The sequence below is a fragment of the Marmota flaviventris genome, chromosome 2, assembly GCF_047511675.1.
Source record: "Marmota flaviventris isolate mMarFla1 chromosome 2, mMarFla1.hap1, whole genome shotgun sequence".
Lineage (NCBI taxonomy): Eukaryota > Metazoa > Chordata > Mammalia > Rodentia > Sciuridae > Marmota > Marmota flaviventris.
Window position 1 is genome coordinate 137,073,026 of NC_092499.1, and position 21,971 is coordinate 137,094,996.

Here is a 21,971-nt window from a genome sequence, read left to right on the forward strand (position 1 = left end):
CCCAGGCCCCTGGGATTAGAGAGGGGAACCCAGAGTGAGCTGCCAGGAAAGGGAAGCGGAAGTTCCAGGGTGTAGAAGGTGTAAAAGCGCTCCTGGGACTCCATCTGGTCACGAAACCCCCCTCTTTGTTTCCTCTGCTGTCCTCACTGTAGACTTAAAGGTAAGCTCTGCGCACAACCCCAGAAAGGAAGAGGAAGTGAAAGCTGAAAGAAAGCTGGGAGGCTTGTGCAAACCTCAGGGCTTCTTGCAACAGCCTCACTTCTGCCCGGGTGCACAAGGCCCCGACTCAGCAGTGAGAGGCCCAGGGGGGCTGGGGCGGCAGGACAGGGTGCAGGGAGTGGGACCAGGGGAAGTGTGTGAGTCTCTTCCTTATTGGATTCTCTGTCTGTCTCAGCTTCCGCTTTTCTTTGTGGACAGATTTGCTGACGCCTGACACCAGGAGTCAGAGTGGCTGGGTCACCAACCCCCAACCACACAGGGTCTGATGCTCACTACTGTGTCTAACCCCTTCTTCTTCTTCTTTATTTTTAATTTTATTTATTTATTTTTTGAGACAAGGTTTTGCTATGTTGCCCGGGCTGGCCGCAAAACTCCTAGGCACGAGTGATCCTCCTGCCTCAGCCTCCTGAGTAGCTGGGATACAGGTGTCCACCACCTCGCCCCACTCAGCCCCATGCTTTTTTTTGGTTCTGGGTATTGAGCCCAGGGTGCTCAACCAGTGAGCCTGAGCCCCAGCCCTTTCTATTTTTTGAGATAGGGCCTCGCTAAGTTGCTGAGGCTGCCCTTGAACTTACGATCCTCCTGCCTCAGTCTCCTGAGCCACTGGGTTTACAGGCACTTACCACCATGCCCAGCTCAGCCCCATGCTTTTTAAAAGATAAGAAAACAGGCCCAGGCTGGGGAAGAGGCTGCTCCGAGGTCCACAGGGGGATGGTGGTGAAGCATGGACTGGAAGCAAGGGCTCTGGCCCAGAAGCGCCCCTCAGCCCTGCGGCTGGCAAGACCAAGTTCCCATGCCTCAGCCTGCTACCCCAGGCTGTCCCCAGTCAGGCTCTGTGGTCCCTCTGCACCTCACACACTGATACTCCCTGCTGCGGGCCTCTGCACGGGCTGACTCCTTGGCCAGGATGACACTTCTTCCCTTGCTCTGGGTGAATTTTCCTACCCCTTTGGGGTTTAGTGCAGGCACTGCCTCTCCAGGAAGTGGGGGCAAGTCAGGGCCCTCTTCCCCAGACTGAGAACATGACTGTGAAAGTTAAAATATTTTTTTGCTGCTGGGAATGGAATCCAGGGCCTTGCACATATTGGGCAAGAACTCTACCGCTTAGCTACATCCCCAGCCTGTAATGGTTAATTCTATGTGGCTAAGCTGTGGTGCTCGGTTGTTTGGTCAAATTCATCTAGATGTCGCCATAAGGATTGGGGGGTTTTAGCACAGTGGTAGAATGATTGCCTAGCATGGGCAAGGCCCTGGGTTCATCCTCAGCACTGGAAAGAAAAAAAAAAAAAAAAAAAAAGACCAGGTAGATGTTGTTGTAAAAGTATTTTGTAGATGTGATTAACATCTACTTTATAAAGTAAAGCAGTAACCTCCCATAATGTGGGTGGGCCTCATCCAATCAGTTGAAGGGAAGGCCTTAGGATAAAAAAAACATTGCTGTTTCCCAGAGAAGTATTTCTGCCTCAAGACTAACATACAAATACTGCCTGAGTTTCCAGTCTGCTGGCCTGCTCTACAGATTTTGGACTTGCCAGCCCCCACAATTGCATGAGCCAAGTTCTTAAAATAATTTTTTCTGTATACACACTCTCACACACTACTGGCTCTATTTCTCTGGAGAGTGCTGACTGGTACAATCATGTTGATTCAAAATCATATCTGTTCACAGGTCCTCTCCACAATGCAGACAGTGACCACAGGGGCACAGAGAAGGTCTAGCAAGGGAATGCTGAGAGAAAGAAACCAGAGTGGGGAAGAGGAAAGGGATGGAGGAAGCTGTCAGTCACCAAAGGACCAAGAGTGAATGAATGAATGAATGAGACCTAGAGGGCCCCCTCCATGCTAAGTGGTGTGCTGCCTCTGATCTGAAGTCACTTCAGAAGCCAGGGGCCCTGGATCCTCCCACCTGACAGTCCATGCACCTGAGTAGACATGTCATTTTCTTTACTGTAAAGGAGGGACCCCTGGCTCTCCCATGGCAGGACAGTGGTCTCACTGAAGACCCTTTGCCTGAGCTACCGTGGCAGCGTACCCTCAAGGCTGGTCTTGGAATCTTCACCACACGGCTGGAAGGAGCTTTGGGGACCCTCTTGTCCAATGCGGTCGTTTTAAAGACATGGAAACAGAGGCCCCAAAGCCACAGTCCCAGCATAGGAACTCTTGACCCTAGCACATTTATTTTATTCCATCTGTGCCAAACATGGCGGCCCTGTCCCACTCGGCCTCCCCGGCCAGGGTGTTCACCTTCTGTGATCTAGGGGCTCTGAGCGGGGCCTGGTGGCAGGTGGGGAGTGAGGGTCCCCGCCATTCAGCCCTCCTGGAGGAAGTATCTTGGGCTCTCAGGAGTTTCACCGCATAGCTGCGCCTTGCCCCTACCTGCTAAAGCAGTCCCCCAGGGAGAGAGGAGGGAGAAAGCACCATTCCACCCTGTCCCTGATGCCGCCGCCACCACTTTCCATCAGGCTTGCAGTCAAGGCTAAACACTCCACCAAGGACCTATGCAAACTTGCTTGGCTGATCCCCGCCCTCATGGCCACTTCACAGCGAGCTGCTTGCCCCCTGCCCTTCATGCTCCAGCCATGAGAGCTTTTAACATTCCTTGCCTGCCTGGGGCCTTTGCACATGCTTGGAATGCTCTTCCTCCTTCCTCATCCTTGTGCTTTCAACTCGGGTATCACAACAGGTCCCCCAAGTTCTCGGTAGCTTCAGGTTTAATATTTTCTTTTCTTGGATGTCATGATTTTTTAATGATTGGTTTACTGATTTGTTGGTACAACTACTTGCTTAATATCTGGCATTCCAGTGAGAGGATGGCTCCCCAAGGGTAGAGGCCCTGTGTATTTTGCTCACCTCTGCATCCCTAGCAGGGTACACATAGAGACTGAAATGCTGCCCTTTTGAGAATACCCATACTCAAGGGCAAAGGAAAAAAAAAAAAAGAGGCCCCTTGCTGAGCCCAGCTTTGGAAAGCAGCCAGATAGAAATCATCCGGTCTGGACTTCCTTTCCCTGAGCTTCAGTCTGGGTTCCTGTTTCCAGGGGGAGGACAGCAGGCCTTGTGTTTCTGCAAGTCTCCTAGCCCCTTCTCCAATTCCAGAAGCAATAAGCATGTCTGTCTCCCAAATGAGGACGCTATCCCGGACCCAAGAATCACCAGCTTAAAAATGCAACAGGGAAAAAATGAACAAAACTTTGGTTCACAAGTTCAAGGGACAGAGATAAGAATCACAAACGAAGGAACAACATGAACATCTTTGGGGCCTGGTTCAGGCCCTTTGAGGAGCACATGATATTTCTAGTCCTCTGAGCAGTCCCTTGGGGGTGGGAAGCATCACTGCCATCTTACAGATGTGGAACCTGACGCAGTCCCCAGAAGCAGGGTGGGCAGGGCCCCCACCGGGTCTGCCCAGGGCCAAGGCCCAGTGCTCTCCCCTGCACCAGCTCTTGGTGGGCATGGACTTTCTGGGTCACGTCTTCCTCCTCTGTCAAGCTCAGTGCAGACCCAGGAGATCTCCATGGCTTCCCTTCCTCCTCACCAAGCTCATCGCGGGTCCCTCCCTCGCTGAGCCCTCCGCCTTCTCCATCCTGTCTTCCTCTCCCTCCATTCCTCCCCTCTTCCGTTTCCGTGGCAACCCCATCCTCCGCTCTGCCACTCGGTCCTGCGTTCCCATCTCATCTCTTTCTTTCCTCTTTCATCTCTCCCCTCTTCGCAGTGCAGAGTCCAAATCACCCTGTGTCCTTTGCTTCTGGCCTCTAGCTGCCTTTTACTCTCCTTTTATCTCCTTCAATGTTCTCTTGTCGTCTCAGGGCGACATTTATTTATCTCTTAAAAATAAAAATGAAAAAAGAAAGGAAGGGTAAAGAAACCCCATTCCATCAGCCCTGGCTCCCCCACTTCAGTCCCCATCTCCTTTCTCTTGAGTCTTCTCTAAGGGTCAGAGTTTCCACAGTTACAGAGAGGAAGGAGCTCGCAGAAGGGACCCCCTGCCTGCCTCAATGAGGGCTCCTTATTGACCTCACCTGTGAAGGCAGAGAGCATGCGGGCAGGAGGCTGGGCAGGGGAAGGCTCACTGGGGAGGCACCCTAGGGAGTGGCTCTGCTTCCTAGAGATGGGGTGAGGGCAGAAGCCAGAGCCCCCTCTCAGGACAGAGCAAGGACAGAACCTACAGCATGGTGTAAGCCAGTCCTGGAAGCCCCCCATGACGCTGCCTGAGGCAGGAACTCACTGCCATCCAGGGAAACCCCAACTACACAACTGTCTCATGGCACCTCTTTGAGGCCCATCTTGCTTTGTGGGACTGAGACACAGGGCATGGCCCCAGGCAAGGCTCTCAGCAAATCCTCAGAGTCCCCCCAGTTCCCAGAGTGGTGGGAATCATCAATTCTTCAAAATCCACTCTTCAGGCCACGCATGGTGGTGCCCGCCTGTAATTCCAGCAGCTTGGGAGGCTGAGGCAGGAGGATTGAAAGTTCAAAGCCAGCCCTAGCAACAGCGAGGCCCTAAGCAACTCAGTGAGACACTGTCTCTAAATTTTTTTTTTTTTTTTAAAGAAGGGGGCTGGGCGTGTGGCTCAGTGGTTAAGTAAGTGGTTCAATCCCTGGTACCAAACAACAACAGAAACCTCTCTTTAGGATTGGGGATGTAGCTCAGTGGTAGAGCATTTGCCTAGCACATGTGAACCCTGGATTTAATTCCCAGAAGTGGGAGATTAAAAAAATGGTCCTCAATTGCCTCTGAAAAAAGGAAGCGCTCACGCACCCATAAGCTCTAATAGCCACCTCTCTGTGCCCCCTTAGCTTAAGGCAGCATTAAGGGTTGCCGGCTCTTTATAGTTATTTTCAGCCTTCATTTACTGAGCTCCAGCTATGGACCAGGCACATGATATAGGCTGTCTCGAGAAAATGGACATTTTTATTTTCATTTTACAGATGAGCAAACTGAGGCTTGCTGAAGTTATTATTTCTCTAAGTCATACAGCCTGTAAGAGAGACAGGTGAGATCTGAGCCCATGACCATCATGTTCTTCTTGGTTGATGCCATTCCCCCCCACCCACTTCCCTGGGAGGAGTCAGGTCACATCAACCCCTTGCCCAGGCTCCCGCTGGCTTCTCCATTGCTCTGTTTAATCTGGACTGATCAGAAATGACAGGAGAAACAAAGGTCCGGGAACAGATTTACTGCAGAAAATAAAGCCAGCCGATTATGGCTGTGGCCTCAGCATCTTGAAGTGACAGAGAGAATAGATGGGCTGGTGGAAAACGGTATCAAGTCCCCTAGGAAACGTAAGTCACATGGAGAAGAAGAAAGGGCCCTGGATCTTCAGGAGCCCCATGGGCTGTGTGAGCATCCAGCTGTGGCTGGAAATGTCACTGTGCCAGGGAGGAGGCCATGGCATCCGTGGTCCCTAAGTCCTGGACTCCAAGGGCCCAGCTGGAGTAGCGGCCTAGCCTGTCCCATCGATGCAGCTGGCAAGGCTCTGCCCCAGGATGCAGCAGGGTCCAGGACCCATAGAGGTGCCAATGACATCATAGCTCCATTGTTCCCCTAAAAGGCTGGCCCAGCACCTCAGGGACTCCAGGGTCAGTGCTCAGTGAGAAAGACAGGAAGCAGCCAAGGGAAGGTGATAGGGCAGGAAGCCAGGAAGGACTGCTCCTCAATCTGCATATGAACACAGGGAAAGGATGGTGGCTCTTAGCCCAGCAGGCCTGCCTGTCCTCCCTCCCAGCTGCTGTCACTCTGAGCTGTGCATCCTTGGGTAAGTTCCTCAACCTCCCTGGGCTTTGTTTTCCTTGTTTGTAAAGGGGGACAATAGTAGGAAAAAGGTCTATCACATATTGAGCCAGGCCTTTAGGCCAGGTGTACATCTGAGGATGTCGTGTATATAGACAGAGCATGGCATCTTGACAACATTTTTCAGAGGAGGAAACTGAGGCACAGAGGAGAATGACTTGCATGAGACCAACAGATAGGTTGGAGAATAAGTGGAGGCAGGTCTAACTCCAAGGCCTGTGCTTTTATAATAAAGGAATTAAGGGAAATAATGGGTTTGTAAACAAGGCTGGCCTAGAGTAAGGTCTAAGTTAATGGGAGCTATTGCTGCTGCTGCTATTATTAATACTATTATTCATATCATTGTCCATTCTCAGAGCCAGGCAGGTGCTGTGTGTTGGTGGGGCACAAAGATTGCCAGTCTCAGGGACTTTACAATTTGTTTGGAGATAAGATTAAGACCCATAAAACATCTAAGCATGGTGGCTCACACCTATAATCCAAGCAATTTGGGAGACTGAGGCAGGGGAATTGCAAGTTCAAAGCCAGCCTCAGCAACTTAGTGAGACCCTAAGCAATTTAGTGAGACTCGGTCTCAAAATAAAAAATAAAAAGGGTTAGGGATGTGTTCAGTGGTTAAACAACCCTGGGTTCAATCCCTGGCTCCCCAAACAAAAAAAGAACCCAAAAACAGAAGTGCAAAATATCAGAGAGGAAATAATCACGAAAGGACAAAATAACTTTGTTGTTTTTTTTTTAAACTTAAGGAATCAGGAATGTTCATCCATGAAAAAAAACCCCAGCACTTTGAGAGGCTGAGCACAGGCTGCAGAATGAGACTGCGATCTGGCCCCATTTACCCCACGCTGGTTAGTGTGGGCCTCAGTCACCTTATCTGAGGCATGGGATAATGGTACTCAGTTCCAGACCTGTTGGGAGGTTGAACTGAGCCCATTAGCAAATTAAGAATGATCTGTGGTGCCCATTCCATGAAGATCGGACAGAGGGACTTGAGGAGGTCTAGCAACAGAAGGTTAGGAAGTGCCCACTCTCCAACAGATCCAGCAGTGACGAGGACCAGTCCAGGAGGCACGGGATAGAGAAGAGAAGGTAAAGAGGACAGAAGAGCGGCCATGAGGTGGTGCATACCTGGGGAGGTTGAGGCAGGAGGATTACAAGTTTGAGGCCAGCATCAGCAACTTAACAAGACCCTGTCTCAAATAAAAATTAAGAAGGTCTGAAGTCTAGTTCCGTGGCAGAGCACCCCTGGATTCAATCTCCTGTAACACACACACACACACACACACACACACACACACACAAGGCAAAAGAGCAGTGGACGGAGAAGGTGCTGAGGATGGAGGAGAAGGCAAGGAGTGTGGCCTGGCACACAGCCCTCTCTTTTCTCCCAGCTACCAGCGTGACTCATCCTGGGGCTCCATCCCCACAGAGCCCCTGACAGCGCTGCCTTCCGAAGCCTGTGCTGTAATCAACATTTATTTTGCAGTCACCCACACACCCAACTTGAGTCCGGATTTATGCCAAGAGAGGAGTAAAGAATGTCTTTCTCATTCACGTAATGCCTCCATGGATCTCCGGGGGGAGGGACAGCTGGTGCAACACTGTGGCTGATAGTGTACACATGCAGACGTCAGCCACACGCGGCCATCCACACAGGCTATAATCAGTGGCTGGCAGGAGCAACTTGCAAAGACATTCCTTCCTTGGTCACCTAGAAGATGGCACTTTCACGCAGTAAGCAGAGGGGGTAGGACCCATGCAAGGGATGGAAGCACATGTACCTGCACTTGACCCTGAAATCTAGCTGGGGAAGGAACATGCATGCATGAGAGAAGAGGTTCATGGAAGTCAGGAGGAGGAGGGACGTGGAGCCATATTAAGGGGCATCCTTGCCAGGTGCTGCTGGGTCTGCACCTTACCAGGAGTGAAAAAAGGAGGCGGCAAAGGGAGTCTGTCTTCGGGGGGGCTGGAGGAGAGTAGGGCAGGGGTGCCTGGAAAGGACTCTAGCAGGTCCCTGAAGGGCAGGTCTGTGTACCTCAGAGGGGAAGTGCCCAAGGTGTCCAGCTCATTCCAGAGTGGGAACTGGTTTCTTCCTCAATCTGGATCACAAAGGATGACGCTTAGGAGCACGAGGGTGGTGCGGGATGATGGGTAATGGGCCACGTGCTGTCACCAGATGCTGAAATTCAAATGTGCAACCATGTCCTAAATGCCAAAATGATTTTAGCAGAGGTGACTAGTACCAAACAAATGTCTGGCCTTCCCTACGCTGGGTGTGAAGGTTTCCTTGTGGCTTTCCCTATTGTGGGGTCACAGCGTTTTCAGGGCAACCCATGGGATATGGGGTGGAAGCTCCTGGCTCAGGGCAACTGGGGGCTCTAGAGTCAGCTTGGCGCTTCCTGGCTGTGCAATCTTGGGCAAAATGCTTCATCTCTCAGAGCCTCCGTTTTCTCAACCATAAAATAGGGAGAGCAGCTGCTTCTCCCACAGGATGGTGGGAAGATTAAATAAGATAATGCAAATGAATGGCCTGTGAGTTGGCGTTTGAGAAATGGCCACTCCTAGCTTTTACCATCACAATATATGTACAACATACAATATGAATCACCTAGGGACCCAAATATTAGCATATTCTTATCCCCCTCCCCCAGTCATACTGGGGATTGAACCCAGGGGAGCTCTACCCTTAGAACCACACCTCCAGCCCTTTTTACTTTTCATTTTGAGACAGGGTCTTGCTAAGTTGCTGAGGCTGGCCTCAAACCTGCCATCCTCCTGCCTCAGCCTCATAAGTCCATGGGATTCAAGGTGTGTGCCACCATGCCTGGCTTTGGCATACTATACTCATAAGATCACTGAAAAGATCTAAATTTCATGGTAAGAGGATAAACATGTGGAAAAAGTAACCAAACCAAATACAAGGAAGGACAGAGATGGTGGAAACAAACTCCAGCTCACAAAAGGTTCAAGCTCCAGTTCTGGGCCCACAAGGGAGGTTGCCAGGGGACTGATGGTCCCCTAAATAGTGCCTATGAGACCCCTTTGCCCCCTGGGAAAGATGGGAAGGCACAGGTGCTGTCTCTTTTCTGAAATTTCACAACTCTTCCAGGCTCAAAGCTCAAAAGGCCACATTCCTACATGAATTATGAAATACAACTCTCCTCACCAGAGTGGATGTCTTTCCGGGATCACTGGGTCTCAGTCTTACTGCCAGCTAGGATCACCTGCCCCTCTGCAAACACAGCCCAGACAGGTCACAGGACAAAGGGCAGGGTCCAAGAGGAGACCCACACCCCTGTGCTGGCCCTGACTCTGGAAAACAAAAAGCCCAGGAAGTTTCTTGTGTGAAAAATCACCCACACTCAACTTGTAAACAGGCAGGAGCAAGGACAGGCTGGGCAGTGTCCTGCGTAAAAGCACTCAGAGCCCTGGCTCTGGCTCTGGTTTGGTTGGTGGACTTCCTCCTCCCAGGATCCCCAGCTCTGGATGCCAAACTGCAGGAGGAAACACAAGTTCTTCTGGAACTGACAGCCAGGTCGAGCAGGGGAATAAGCACACCTACTCACCCAGGCACAGCCCTCTACAGCTTACAAAGCCATTCCCAGACATGATGTCACTGAATTCTCCCTATCAGGTTCTGCACCAGCCCCTACAAATGAGCAAAGCATAGGTGGGCTCTCTTTTTTTTTTTTCTTTTTGGTACCTGGGATTGAACCCAGGGGTGCTTAATTGCTGAGCCACATCCCCAAGCCCCCCTTTATTAAATATTTTATTTAGAGACAGGGTCTTGCTAAGTTGCTCAGCGCCTTTCCAAGTTGTTGAGGCTGGTTTGAAGTCATGATCCTCCTGCCTCAGCCTCCCAGGCTGCTAGGATTGTAGGAGTGTGCCACTGTGATCAGTGGTTCTTTTTCTTTTTAATTTTTTTGGTACTGGGGATTGAACCCAGGGGCAATTAACCATGAGCCACATCTGTAGCCCTTTATATTTTGAGACACGGTCTTGCTAAGTTGCTCTGGGCCTCTCCAAGTTGCTGAGGCTGGCTTTGAACTTGTGATCCTCCTGCTTCAGCCTCCTGAGCCGCTGGGATTACAGTTGTATGCCACCATGCTCAGCCCTGTATGGGTGCTTATCCCTGATGGCAAAATCCTGATGCTAGTGGCAGCCGGCTGGCCGGCTGCCCTGAGTTACAGTGCCAGCCTGGGCCAGCTCTAAGTGCATTCTCTCAATCTAGACGGTGTTCTGTGGTTGGTATTAGCAACATCACCCTGTTTTACAACTGTGCAAACTGGGGCGTGGAAAGGTTAAGAGCTGCTTTAAGAACATCGCTCCATCTAAGCATGGTTCTTGAGCGCTTGGTGACTGCTTCCAGAAATGAGGGCCGCCTTTAAATTTTTTTTTTTTTTTTAGCTGGTCTCAAACTCCTGGCTCAAGTGATCTTCCTGCCTCAGCCTCCCCTACTCGGTAGCTGGGATCATAGGCACAGACCACCGTGCCTGCTTTAGAATCTTAAAGAGCCCTTTGACAATGCTGTTAGTCAGAGCAGGGCTGATACAGTGTGTCTGTGAGGCTGAGAGATACATTTGGACCAAAGGTTCCACATCCAACCACAGACTGAAAATATTCAGGACAGAAAAAATGTCACATTGCCACTAATGTGGACTATGTAGTTAGGCCTTGATGGCTACATCTGTAGTGAATATGTACACTTTTTTGTCATTGTCCCCTAAACAATTCAGTTTCACACCTGTTTACATAGCATTAATACTATATTTGGTATTATAAGTAATCTAGAGATGATTTAACATACATGGGAAACCGCGCGTAGGGTAAATGCAAAGATGTCACTTTGCATAAGGGACTTGAGCATCTGCAGATTTTGATATCCATGGGTGTGGGTCCTGGAACCAATCCTAGCAGATACCAAGAGATGACTATAATAATAACTTTAAAAACAGGTTGCCAAGCTCTGGTTTAGAGTCCAGATTCTGGAGTCTGAAGGCTAAGTGCACCTCACCCCATGGCTAGTTCTCCTTACTAAAGTGGGGGCAGCACCAAGAGCACCTGTCTTACCAGTCAAAATACGTAAAGTGCTGAGCGCAGAACCTGGCGTCAGTGTTTGCTACTATTATTAGCATTGGCAACTCGCCTGGGGCCACCCAGCCAGATCCTGGAGAAGCCAATTCCTTGATGCCAGTTCTTAAAGGGGAACTGACGTCTAGGTCCCCCGTCACTGGGGAAACTGGGGCCTCAGAAACACAACTGTCTCCAAAGCCTGTTTATAAATGCAGCTCCTGGTTGCCCTGCTCCCCTTTCATCTCCAGGCCAGGGTGCTGCTGGGTAGGTACCTGTCATGGGGTGTCAGGAAATGTTCTTGCCCAAACCGGAATAACCTGAAAGCAGCCAGGTCAGCCCCGGCAGGTTCTAGGTCTGCCAGCAGGTGTCCTGAGAAGCAGGCAGAGCCAGGGAGAGCAGTGGTGTCCTCCTACCAGGTCTCTTACCCTGAGGTCCACCTGGGGATACACTGCAGGGGGGTGGTGCCTGCCCCCAGCCACCTCCATTTTTCCCTGGAACACAGATCCCCAATGTCCCTACAGACACACTTGGCTATCTTTACCCATGGCTCACCTTATCTCAGTCACCTAGACCCAAAGAGCTCACAGCCTTCTTCCTAGTGTTTGAGACCCAGGCCTTCCTCTTGGGAAGCATGTGTTATCTTTGGAACTTGCACATAGTAGGTATGCTACACAGTCTCCTGATGAGCCCTCCAGGAGTTCAGATCTGTCTTCAGCATTTGGTTGACATTCTTCCTTCATGCAGGCCTGGTCTCCATGGACTGGCTGCCTATTTGTCCTCTCTGCTATCTGGTGTAGTCACTGTGCCTGTCTTCCATGGGGAGGATATGGCCCCATTCCCTGGACGACTCGGGGGCAGGACAGGGCCCTTCTTTATATGAGGCATTAAAATCCACACAGCACTTCACTGTGCACTGCACTGACTCTGTTCTACATCTGCTAAAGACAAATTCCATTCACACCTCAATACACACTCATAAAGCACCTACTATGGGCCAGGCATGTGCTGGGTGTGGAAGAGGAAGGACTCATGGGATGGTCCCTGTTAGGCCTGACACCCTGGTGTAGAGCCTTCACTTGACATCACAGGCTACTTGTATCCCAGGGCTCCTTACTCCAGCAGAGATCCCTTTTTTGGGGACCCTGGCAATCTCAGTTAAGGTCCCACTCACTTTCCCCCCTGTGAACCTGGGGGACCCAAAGCATGCAGCCTGGGTGCTTTCTTCTATGCTCTGAAACAGGCAGGCTCCTCCTGGAGAGTCCAGGCCTGTCCTCCTCCAGGCCCGCTTCCCTGTCCTAGTCTCAGTTAACTCTGTTCCACTCACACCTCTTCCCTCTCAGGTGTCTTCTGGAGGCCCTCTCTCCAGCCTCTGAATAGGGGCTCAAGCCCCGCATCTTCCATCGCCTCCTTGACCCCTGCTTTATGACATCTGTCTCCTCCCCCAGAGCTAAGCTGTCCTCTGGAAGGTTGCTACCCTTTGCCAAACACAGAGGCTTTGAGTCAGGCCTCCTTCTGACCTGGCAGCAGCTTTACTGACCTTCTCTCTGCTCACAGACTACTCTGCATCACCCCTTCCCGTGGCCCATTTGGCCCCCTGCATCCCTGTGGCCTGGGGCTCAGACCTTGCCTCTAGGCAATGGTATTCTGCCTGGCAAACCAGGATGGCATCATTCTCGTAGGAATTCAGAGAGATGACAACATAATCCTTGGTGCTACAGTAAACGGGTGATTACCAGAGCAAGTCGGTGGCTACAATGTAAATTTCAGATGGGGTTCAAAGGGAGGTGTGATTAATTCTACATGGGGAGTCAAAAGGGGAAGTGTTGCCAGAGCAGGGTTTTGTAGGTTGTGGAGGAGTTCAGCAGGTAATCTAACAAGAGAAGAACAACGGAAAAGTATGGAGATGTGATGAAGCACAGGGGCTTCAACACACCCTGAAGCTGGGGGAAGTGGCACATGCTTGTAATACCAGCTACTTAGCAGGATCCTCAGCTGAGGCAGGAAGATTGCAAGTTCGAGGCCAGCCTGGACAACTCAGAACTCTGTCTGAAAATAAAAAATAAAAAGGGCTAGGGCCAGGCACAATAGTACATGCCTGTAATCCCAGTAACTCAGGAGGCTGAGGAGGATCACAGGTTGGAGGTCAGCCTGAGCAACTTATGAGGCCCTCAACAACTTAATGAGACCCGTCTCCAAATAAAAAATAAAAAGGGCTGGAGATATAGCTCAGTGGTATGGCACCTGGGTTCAACCCCCATTACTGTAAAACAAAGAATCGAACCCAAATTCTGAAAGCAGCCAGGGCCACATGGACCACTCAGACCACAGCAAGAGGTGGCTCCTGGGGTTGTATAGGTGGTGGTCCTGCCTGTGGTCCTCTCTACCGACCCTGCATCCAGGAGCAGAGCCAGTGCTTGAGAGAGAAAGTAAATGTGCTCAGCAGGCACAGGCGCACGGCTGATCGACAAGCTCGTCAGCTCTCAGAGGAGGTTCACCCCTACAGGCTTACAGAAAAATAAAGAGGCCCACAAGGAATGAACCAAACTGATCTGTTGATAATTTAGGATCTGTTGATAATTTAGGAAAACCTAAGTGAATGCACTCTGTAGCTCCCAGGTGACATTTAAAAAATCCCTCTGACTAATGCGTGGGACATTTATATCCTTCTCACAAAGGATGTGTCAACACAGCTTGCCAACCCAGAGGTGGCAGGTCATTTATTTGGCAAGGGCCACCTAGCTTAGGCATCCATCCAATGTGGGGCCAGGGGGTGGGGGGCACCCCTGATAACTGCCATGCCTGTGTCAATTGCCTTCTTCCTCACACTCAGCCCCTGCATGATATTCTCACCACCTCTTCCAAGGCCCCCCAGGTTCCACAGAGGGAGGTTTTGGGGATCTGTGTCCATCTCTGACCAGCATCTCAATATCAACCCCATCTCAGGTCAGGTAGAAATGGAGTCGTCCCAGGACCACATCTGTCTCCTGCAGCCAACTCTCCTGGCTCAGTGATTCAGGGCTCCTCATCTGTGATTAACAGGTGCCTCCTGTCTGGTGGAGACTCTTTCTCAACACCATGTCCCCTCAAAGCAGGGGCAAAAGGAAAACAGCATCTTGCACAGGGAGGTTTTGCATGCTTAGAGCAACAAGCAACAGAGAAAACACACTCACATTCTCCCTTCCTCAAATAAACCGACTTCTCCACTCGTCCCTTCCCTTGAAAACAGAAGCACTATTCAAAAGGAAAAAGAAGAAAGGAATTAAAAAAAAGAACTGAATAGGAGAAGAAGAAGAAAAGGGAGGAAAAAAGAGAGCGAGAAGAGAGCTATCCCCGAGGGAGGTGGCAAGAGCTCAGAATGAAGGAAAGGAGAGCAGAGACACAAAGGGTGGGGAGAGAAAGACAGAAGCTTTGAAAGAAAGAATGTTCCAGCGTGAATGCAGCGTGCAGGGGAGAGAAGCGCGCTTGAAAAGGAGCAGCCCGATGCGGTGACCCCTCATTCACACAAGGTGCCAATCATGGTGACAATGCAAAGCCTTTCTTCTTTTCTACTTCTCTCCTTTCTGGGGAGGGAAAGGCTGAGAACTGCAAGTTAATTTCTAAAAGTACCCCCCAAAATAAATAAATAAATTCGATTCCACTGGCGAAACATCAAAGAGCTGCTGTAAAGGCTTCCCTGAAACTCATGACACCCCCCAAGAGAAGAGCTCCCTCCCCAGGGGCAGCTCAGGCCAGGCGGCCATCAGCTTTATTTCAGGGTCAGCAGCCACTGCCCTAGGCCCGGCCACCTGGCTGTGGTCACCTCACATAAGGTCCCTGGTGAGTGAGGTTGAGAGAGCCCTGGTCTCAGGGGCAGCTTTGCCCTCTGAGTGTCTGAGAGTCCTGGGAGGAGCTCACGGGAGGAGGGCCTGAGTTGGACAGCGGGGTTCTGGCTACAGGAGGAAGTCTCAGAGACTCACTCCACCTGGGCCGTGTCTGCCTGGTCACCTGCTACAGGATTCTCAGGGAGATGCTGGGTCCCAGGTGAAAATGCATAAAATGAAAGACATCCTGAATCAGCCCTGGGATCAGCGTCCATTTGAGGGAGCTGCTCCAGGAGTCTGGCTGCCTGGTTCCAGGAGGGTGAGAGGGTGGCTTAGTTCTTTCTGCTGGCTGCCAAATGTCAGGTCACTGTTCTCAGAGGGAAGGGCCTCTGTGGACACTGAGGCTTGTTTTCACATCATGGATGATTCTAGACCAGCACTTTTCTGTAACCCAAGACCCCAAAACTGCAAGAAATACAGGTGGCCCAGCCCTGGATTTGGACTGCCTCTCCTTCCTGCAGCAGGGCATTGTTACACACAGGATGCTGCCTGGCTGGTACTAAGCTCCAGGGTAACACAGCCCTCAGTCCAATGACCAAATTTCTCCCAATATCTCTCTGAGATGGTGAGGGAACGTCCCTGGTGCCCCTCCTTTCTTTGTCTTGCTCCTCCTGTCTTTCAGGATCCAGTGAGTCATGACAAAACCTGAAATAGGGTCACCTTTACACAGAGGTTGCTTTTTCCTTCTGATCATCCAAATGCTGGATAATGAGAAATGCCTGGGAGCAGAGAGGCTGCGGGAGGAAGACTGATTGGTTTATTGATGGATTGATTGAGGGAGTCTGAGCCTTCCTCATCTATTGAGCACTCAGTCTGTGCTGTGCTCAGTGGCGGGGCTGGGATTACCAAGTGAGGAGGACCAATGGGGCCCAGAGATGCTTGAGACCACTCCAGTGGGCGGGGGGCAAACTGGATCAGGGAAAGAAGGCCCTGCCATTGCTATCATCATGAGAAAAGACTGTTACTAAGTTGGAACTGGTCCCCAAAGGGCCTCAAAACTCGATGAGGAAGCTTGAGAGAAGGGGCATGTGGTAGATAGAGGAGCACAGGGACAGAAACTTAGTGGAACCACCACAAGCCTATAATCATACTTTCCCCCTTTAGTACTGGAGACTGGACCCAGAGGTGCTTTACCACTGAGCTATATCCCCAGCCCTTTTAATTTTTTGAGACAGGGTCTCACTAAGTTGCCGAGGGTGCTCCTCCTGCCTCAGTCTCCTGAATTGCTGTGGATGTGTGCCACTGTGCGCAGCACTGAGCCTACGATCACTCTTGCATTTCAATATGACATATGCAAATGCCAGCAAATATTTATTGAGTACCTACTCTATGCCAGGCAGCTCCTGTGTATTCCTAGGGTGATAGTAGTAACATGACACAACCCTGACCTCCAAAACTTATGGCATAGGAAAAGCAATAGGCAAGAAAGCAAGCAATTACAATTCAGTGTGAAAAGGGCTGTGTCAGAACAGGAAGGGACTGTAGGAGCCCAAAGGAGGGGCAGCTTAGGGGAGGCAGGGTGTCAGGGAAGCATTTTCAGAGGAAGTTGTGTGGAGTTATTTTAAAAAGTTATTTAAAAAGCTGTGGCCTAGTAGTATAGCACTTGCCTAGCATGCACCAGGCCCTGGATTCAATCCTCAACACTGCCAAAACAAACAAAATAATAATAATAATAAAGTAATAATAATATTACAGAGCACTTGCTGGACATGATGACACACGCCTGTAATTCCAGAGACTTGGCAGGCTGCAGCAGGGGAATTCCAACTTCAAGGTCAGCCTCAGTAACTTCACAAGACCCTCAGCAACTTACTAGACTCTGACTCAAAATAAAAAATAAGGAATTGGGACTGTGGCTCAGTGGCAAAGCACTTGCCTTGCACATCTGAGGCACTGGGTTCAAACCTCAGCACCATATAAAAATAAATAAATAAATAAAGGTATAAAAATAAATAAAAAATAAAAAGGGATGAGGGTTAAGCTCAGTAGTAGAGCCTCTCAGCTTCAATCCCCCCAAAATTCATTTTGAAAAAGATTTAAAGAAGTTTGCTAGCAAGATATCCCAGTACCTAAGAAAAAATGGAACTGATGAAGTGATATATATAGAACAACTGATTGATGTTTTCCCAACCTGTTAGTGTACTGGGAGGAATCAGAGATAGGCAGAGAGCAAAGTAATCTGGTGAGAACAGCAGAGACAATAATTAACTCTTTTTTTTTATAGAAGTAATCATAGCTCAGTGCTAGCCTCAGCAGTGAACAGTATTTATACTGCGGACTTAAACCCCAAATTGTGATTTAATGATATTAGTAAGAGAGGGGAAATGATAGGGTGGCGGAAAGAGAAATTCCCACCTAAGAGAACATGGAAGCAACAGATAATGTCCAAAGTTGGTAAATCAAGTAGTAGGAGAAACATAATTCTTTCAAAATGTGGAGATGAATGACAGAAAGGAGGAACTAAAGGAATTGAAAAAGATTAACTAGTCTGGAGGGCTGGTGACAGGGAAGCGAGGTAGGGTGGGGCCTGCTGCTTTGTCACTATAAACCCATCAGCGTTGTGTGATGTAAAAAAAAAGATGCACATGTATTACTTTGATAAGAAAGGAAAAAAAGCAAGCAAACAAGAATTCAAAAAAAGGTTTGTAAAGGAGTCACTGTTAAGTCAAATCAAGATCACTCTGAACTCCCTGGGGTACTGAACTGAGAAACAAGAAGGGTACCAGGCTTATGAATTTATGAGAACAGAACTTTCTTCAACAGAGGACAGAATGCAGGAAGCTTCTGCCCAAGGTAACACAACTAGGCAGGCTAGACTAGGGACTATAGCACCCAAGGGAGAAGCCTGCAGGTATTTCATTTGTTTTGCAGTGGTGGGGACTGAACCCAGGGGCTCACTGGTGTTTGGTGAGCACTCTACCACTGAATGACACCCCCAGCCCTTTAAAAAATATTTTTTATTTTCAGACAGGGTCTCCCTGAGTTGCCCAGGCTGGCCTTGAACTTATGGCTCTCTAGGTAAGTGGCTATAACAAGATGATGGCACTAAGGACACTTCCCTGGAAGACTGGGACATCCAAAGACCAGTGGTCCTTGCCACTGGCTCTCATTCAGGTGGCTAGATCCTCAGGAATACTGAGGCGTGGGTATTAATAACACAGCTGACTTCTGCATGCTGATCTACTCACAGGGGAGGCCGGTGGTCACAGTGCACAGGCCTGAGGTCTGAGCCTCCTCAGCAGCCCCAACCTGGCATGGTCACTCAGCATTGTGACCACCATGCACAAAATGCCCTGGTGCTCTGGCCCTTGCATTCATACACACACACACACACACACACACACACACACACACACAGACTGTTTTGCTCATTAGCCACTTCTGCTATATATGCAGTTTTCCTTCCGGAATCCCCAAATTCCCTCAAAAGAATGAGAATTGCAGAGGGCCTGGTGTGGTGGTGTTTGACTGTAATTCCAGCTACTCAGGAGGCTGAGGTGGGAGGATCACAAGTTTGAGACTAGCCTGGACAACCTAGAAAGACCCTATCTCAAAATAAAAAAATAAAAAGTACTGGGGATATAGATCAGTGGTAGAATGTGGTTGGATTCAATCCCCAGTTAACTTCCCCTAAATCCTCCAAAAAGAACTGCAGAACATACCAAAAACCCCAGGAAGCTCACATGTGGGGGCCTTGATAAGGCCCTTCAATATCCCATGCCCTTTCCCTTTCATGGGACACAGCCCATGGCTTGGAGCCTTGGGAATCAGTTCTAACAAGGGTGGCTGACTGGCTTCCTGGACCCCAGCAGATGCAAGTTACAAATCAGAGGGAGGGGCAGGGAGGTGAAAGAGGCATGACAGTTGGTGGCCTTTGCAGGGGTATACAGATGAAAAATGACTGAATGGCAGTCTGGGGCCATTCAGGGTAGAACAGAGAGCACCACCACTATGGTGCCTTGGTTCAGTACCCAAAGCTCATGACCATGCCCTGGGTAATGAAAGAGGGGTTACACTTTAATACATTATATTCAGTATCTTTAGGCTTGGGAGCGCAATGGATCCTGGGCTGAGGTATAGTGAGACCACCTTACAACGTCTCCTGGCCAGGGGCAACTCTGCCCAATCTCCCAGCTGCTACTGTAGAGCTCCCACAGTATGTCACGGGGCTGGGACCTAGTCTACTTCTGCCTGGGCATCACCTCAAAAGCCCAGAATCCCATGAAATGAAGAGATCACCTGCCCAACCAGTCAGGCTTGATGTGGATCAAGTGAAATAATCTTTATAGTCAGTTGGGACATTTTATAAATATAATGTTTCTAAAGATGGACAGGACATTCCATGACTCACACAGGGGCAGGGAACAAAGGACATATACCTCCAACTATAAATACCTTGTGCCTTAGGACTTTCTTGGACACAATGAAGCAATTTTCAGGTGAGAGTTTCAAAACTATGCAAACTTAACCTGAATGTATTCAATCAGACAAATCTAGAATGCATTCTATGGACAGCTAGCTCAATGGGCTCTTCAAAGCCAATGTCACAGAGACCAAAGTTGGGTGACTGTTCTGTTAAAAGAAGCTAAAGCAACATAACCAAATGTAGTGTATGAGGCTTGCTGGGTCAGGAAAAAAATCCATAAAAGACATGTGGAGGACAACTGGGGAAATTTACATAGGACGTACATTGGATAACATCATTGAACAGCGGTAATTTTTTAGGTGTAACGACAACACTGTGGCTACATAAGGGGAAATCCTTGCTCCTGGAAGACACCTGCTGAAATACTCAGGGTGAAGCATCAGGCCATCTGCAACACCCTTTCCAATGACTCAGCAGAGCCATTCGACAGACAGTGAGGGAAAGGGTACGTGGCCAAATGGTAACCGTGGGTGAGTCCAGATGAAGGTTCTTCATTTTTCTGTCAAGTTTGACAATTTCAAAATAAAACATCAGAAGGAAACAAACCATGCGGGCGGGCTGTGACTTGTTCCTAGTCTGCTGGGCCAACCTTTAGCTCTTCCCCACCCTGCCCACTGCAGCCAGCAATGTCAGCGAAGAGGGGCGGCTGACCGCGGTGCTCTCAATCCGCACAGTACACATAGAAAATACTGTTTGGATTGCCTGCTGGGGCAAACGGCAAGGCTGTTCAGGCCAGCCGTGGGCACCAGCTGCCCTGGGCCCGCCCAGCCCAGCTGCTGCGAACAGAGGGGAAATCACCATGTGGGCACAGCTTGTGGCTCTGGTGTTCAGCTCAGTATGCTGGCTGGACAGCCAGGCCTGTTGGGTGGACCCCAGATCCTCAGATGTCTCTTTGCTTCCTCACTGAGCCTTCCCTGGGGAAGTTCATCTCTTTTCTTTCAGGTCTTGTGTCTTAGAGCCTTGATAGCTTAGAGTCCATATTTTAACCCTGTGACTGGGCCCATTCCCACCATAAGATCCTGAGTTCCTTGAAGGCAGGAGCCATGAACCACATGTGGGAGCTTATTTCACTTTAACAGTTCAGTTCAGCCTTCATCCCATGTTAGTCAGGTGGTAGCAAAGGCCAAGCTTTCTTCCCAGAGGTGGTGACTTGCAGGTCATCAGATTTCAGTTTTCCTTTCAGAATAGGGGCCCTTTCGGCTGTATATCGAGACCCATCTCTGTTTAGTGCTTCCCTAGTTTCTTCTGCCCAGGGGTCCAGGGCTGACTGAGCAAGGCTGCCTTCCCATCAGTAGAGGAAAGTCCCAGGGCATTCCAGCCGTGGGCAAGACCAGCAGCCAACTCTGGCCACCCTCCCAAAGTGCTTAGGGGGGATTCCTGGCATCTGTGGCCCCTGGAGAGCAAATGCAAACACCTAGGCTGGGCCCACCCCCAGACACCAGTAATTTTAAAAGCTCTTCAAGTAATTGAATGAGCAGCAGGGTTGAGAGGCTCACCTCTTCTCCCAAGGAGCTTGGTCTGCCAATCTGAGCCAGGCATTTAACCCATCCCACTTCCCTTCCATGCCATTCCTGGCTTCCCACCTTAGCCTTCCCCTTGAGCTACCCGTGCTCCTTAGGTACCCTTGCACTCTTGCCTCCTCCTCTCTATCTTCCTGGAACACCCTGCATTCTTCAAGGTGTGGTTCAAGTGCCTCTTCAGCAACCCAAGCCACCTCATCCAGAGAGTTCCTGATGTGTTGTTAGAGATGGGGTCACTGAGGCAGGCAGCATCACTAAGGCCAACCAGAAAGTCTTAGGCAATGGAGTCACGTGGAGTTTCAAAGATTCTTCTTGTTGCCACATGGACAAGGTGAAGGGAGGCCAGAGAGATCTCTTAGGCTTACCTATTTAACCTTTTAACATACCTTTTTCCACCCCCAGCTTGAAGTCTATCTACATGGAGGCTAATGTCCCTGCCTAGGTCTGTTGAGTCCCCAGGGCTCGTGGAGTGTCACCAAAGAATGGAGCAGGCTTTCTTTCCACTGTGGCCTGTGGGACTGATAGCTCAATGTGGGGAGGAGGTAGTAAGTAACAAATGGTAACAATGAGCATTCATCCCAGGGGTCTGTGGGCAGAGTCAGAGGCCACTGGAGGAATGTCCCTTTGTGGGGAAGACACTCAAGCCATTTCAGAGACGGGCTTTGGAACCTAAGGAGCTCTAGCCTGGTGTCATTCAAAGGAACATTAAAATCAAATGGTGGGGCTGGGGATATGGCTCAGTTGGTAGAATGTTTGCCTCCCATACACAAGGTTCAATCCCCAGCACCACAGGAGCGGGGGGCGGGGGGGATCAAGTGGCACCAAATGAATGGATGGGAAATGTTACACAGCAATCTGGTGAGGGGTTTTCCTCAAGATAAAAGCAATGGAAAGAGGAAGAGAGAAACAGAGGGGGAGGAAGGAGGAATGGGAGGCCGGAGGGAGTCTCAAAGCTTCCTGAGTTTACAAAGAATGGGAGAAACCAGGTAGAGAAGAACAAAAAAAGGTTAAAGTTCTTTTCCCTTGGAAGTGGGAGCCATGCTAGCCTTGAGGAAAGTGCTGGTGTGGTGTGTGGGACAGCGT

The 21,971-nt window shown here is 49.9% G+C and overlaps 1 protein-coding gene and 1 long non-coding RNA gene across 5 annotated transcripts in view; one reads left to right on the forward strand and one right to left on the reverse strand.

Annotated features, from left to right (window-relative positions):
• Znf710 (zinc finger protein 710) overlaps window positions 1-21,971 on the reverse strand; it is a 71,256-nt gene that overhangs the window by 18,973 nt on the left and 30,312 nt on the right. The gene's annotated exons all lie outside the window — the stretch shown is intronic.
• On the forward strand, window positions 5-14,735 carry LOC114078769 (uncharacterized). 2 transcript variants are annotated; one of them, XR_003580397.3, is made up of 4 exons: window positions 5-160; window positions 5,148-5,212; window positions 5,894-5,974; window positions 14,026-14,735. It is a non-coding gene; the product is annotated as an uncharacterized lncRNA (long non-coding RNA). The 2 variants fall into 2 exon arrangements; XR_003580395.2 differs by lacking the exons at window positions 5-160; window positions 5,148-5,212 and having other exon boundaries at window positions 5,219-5,974.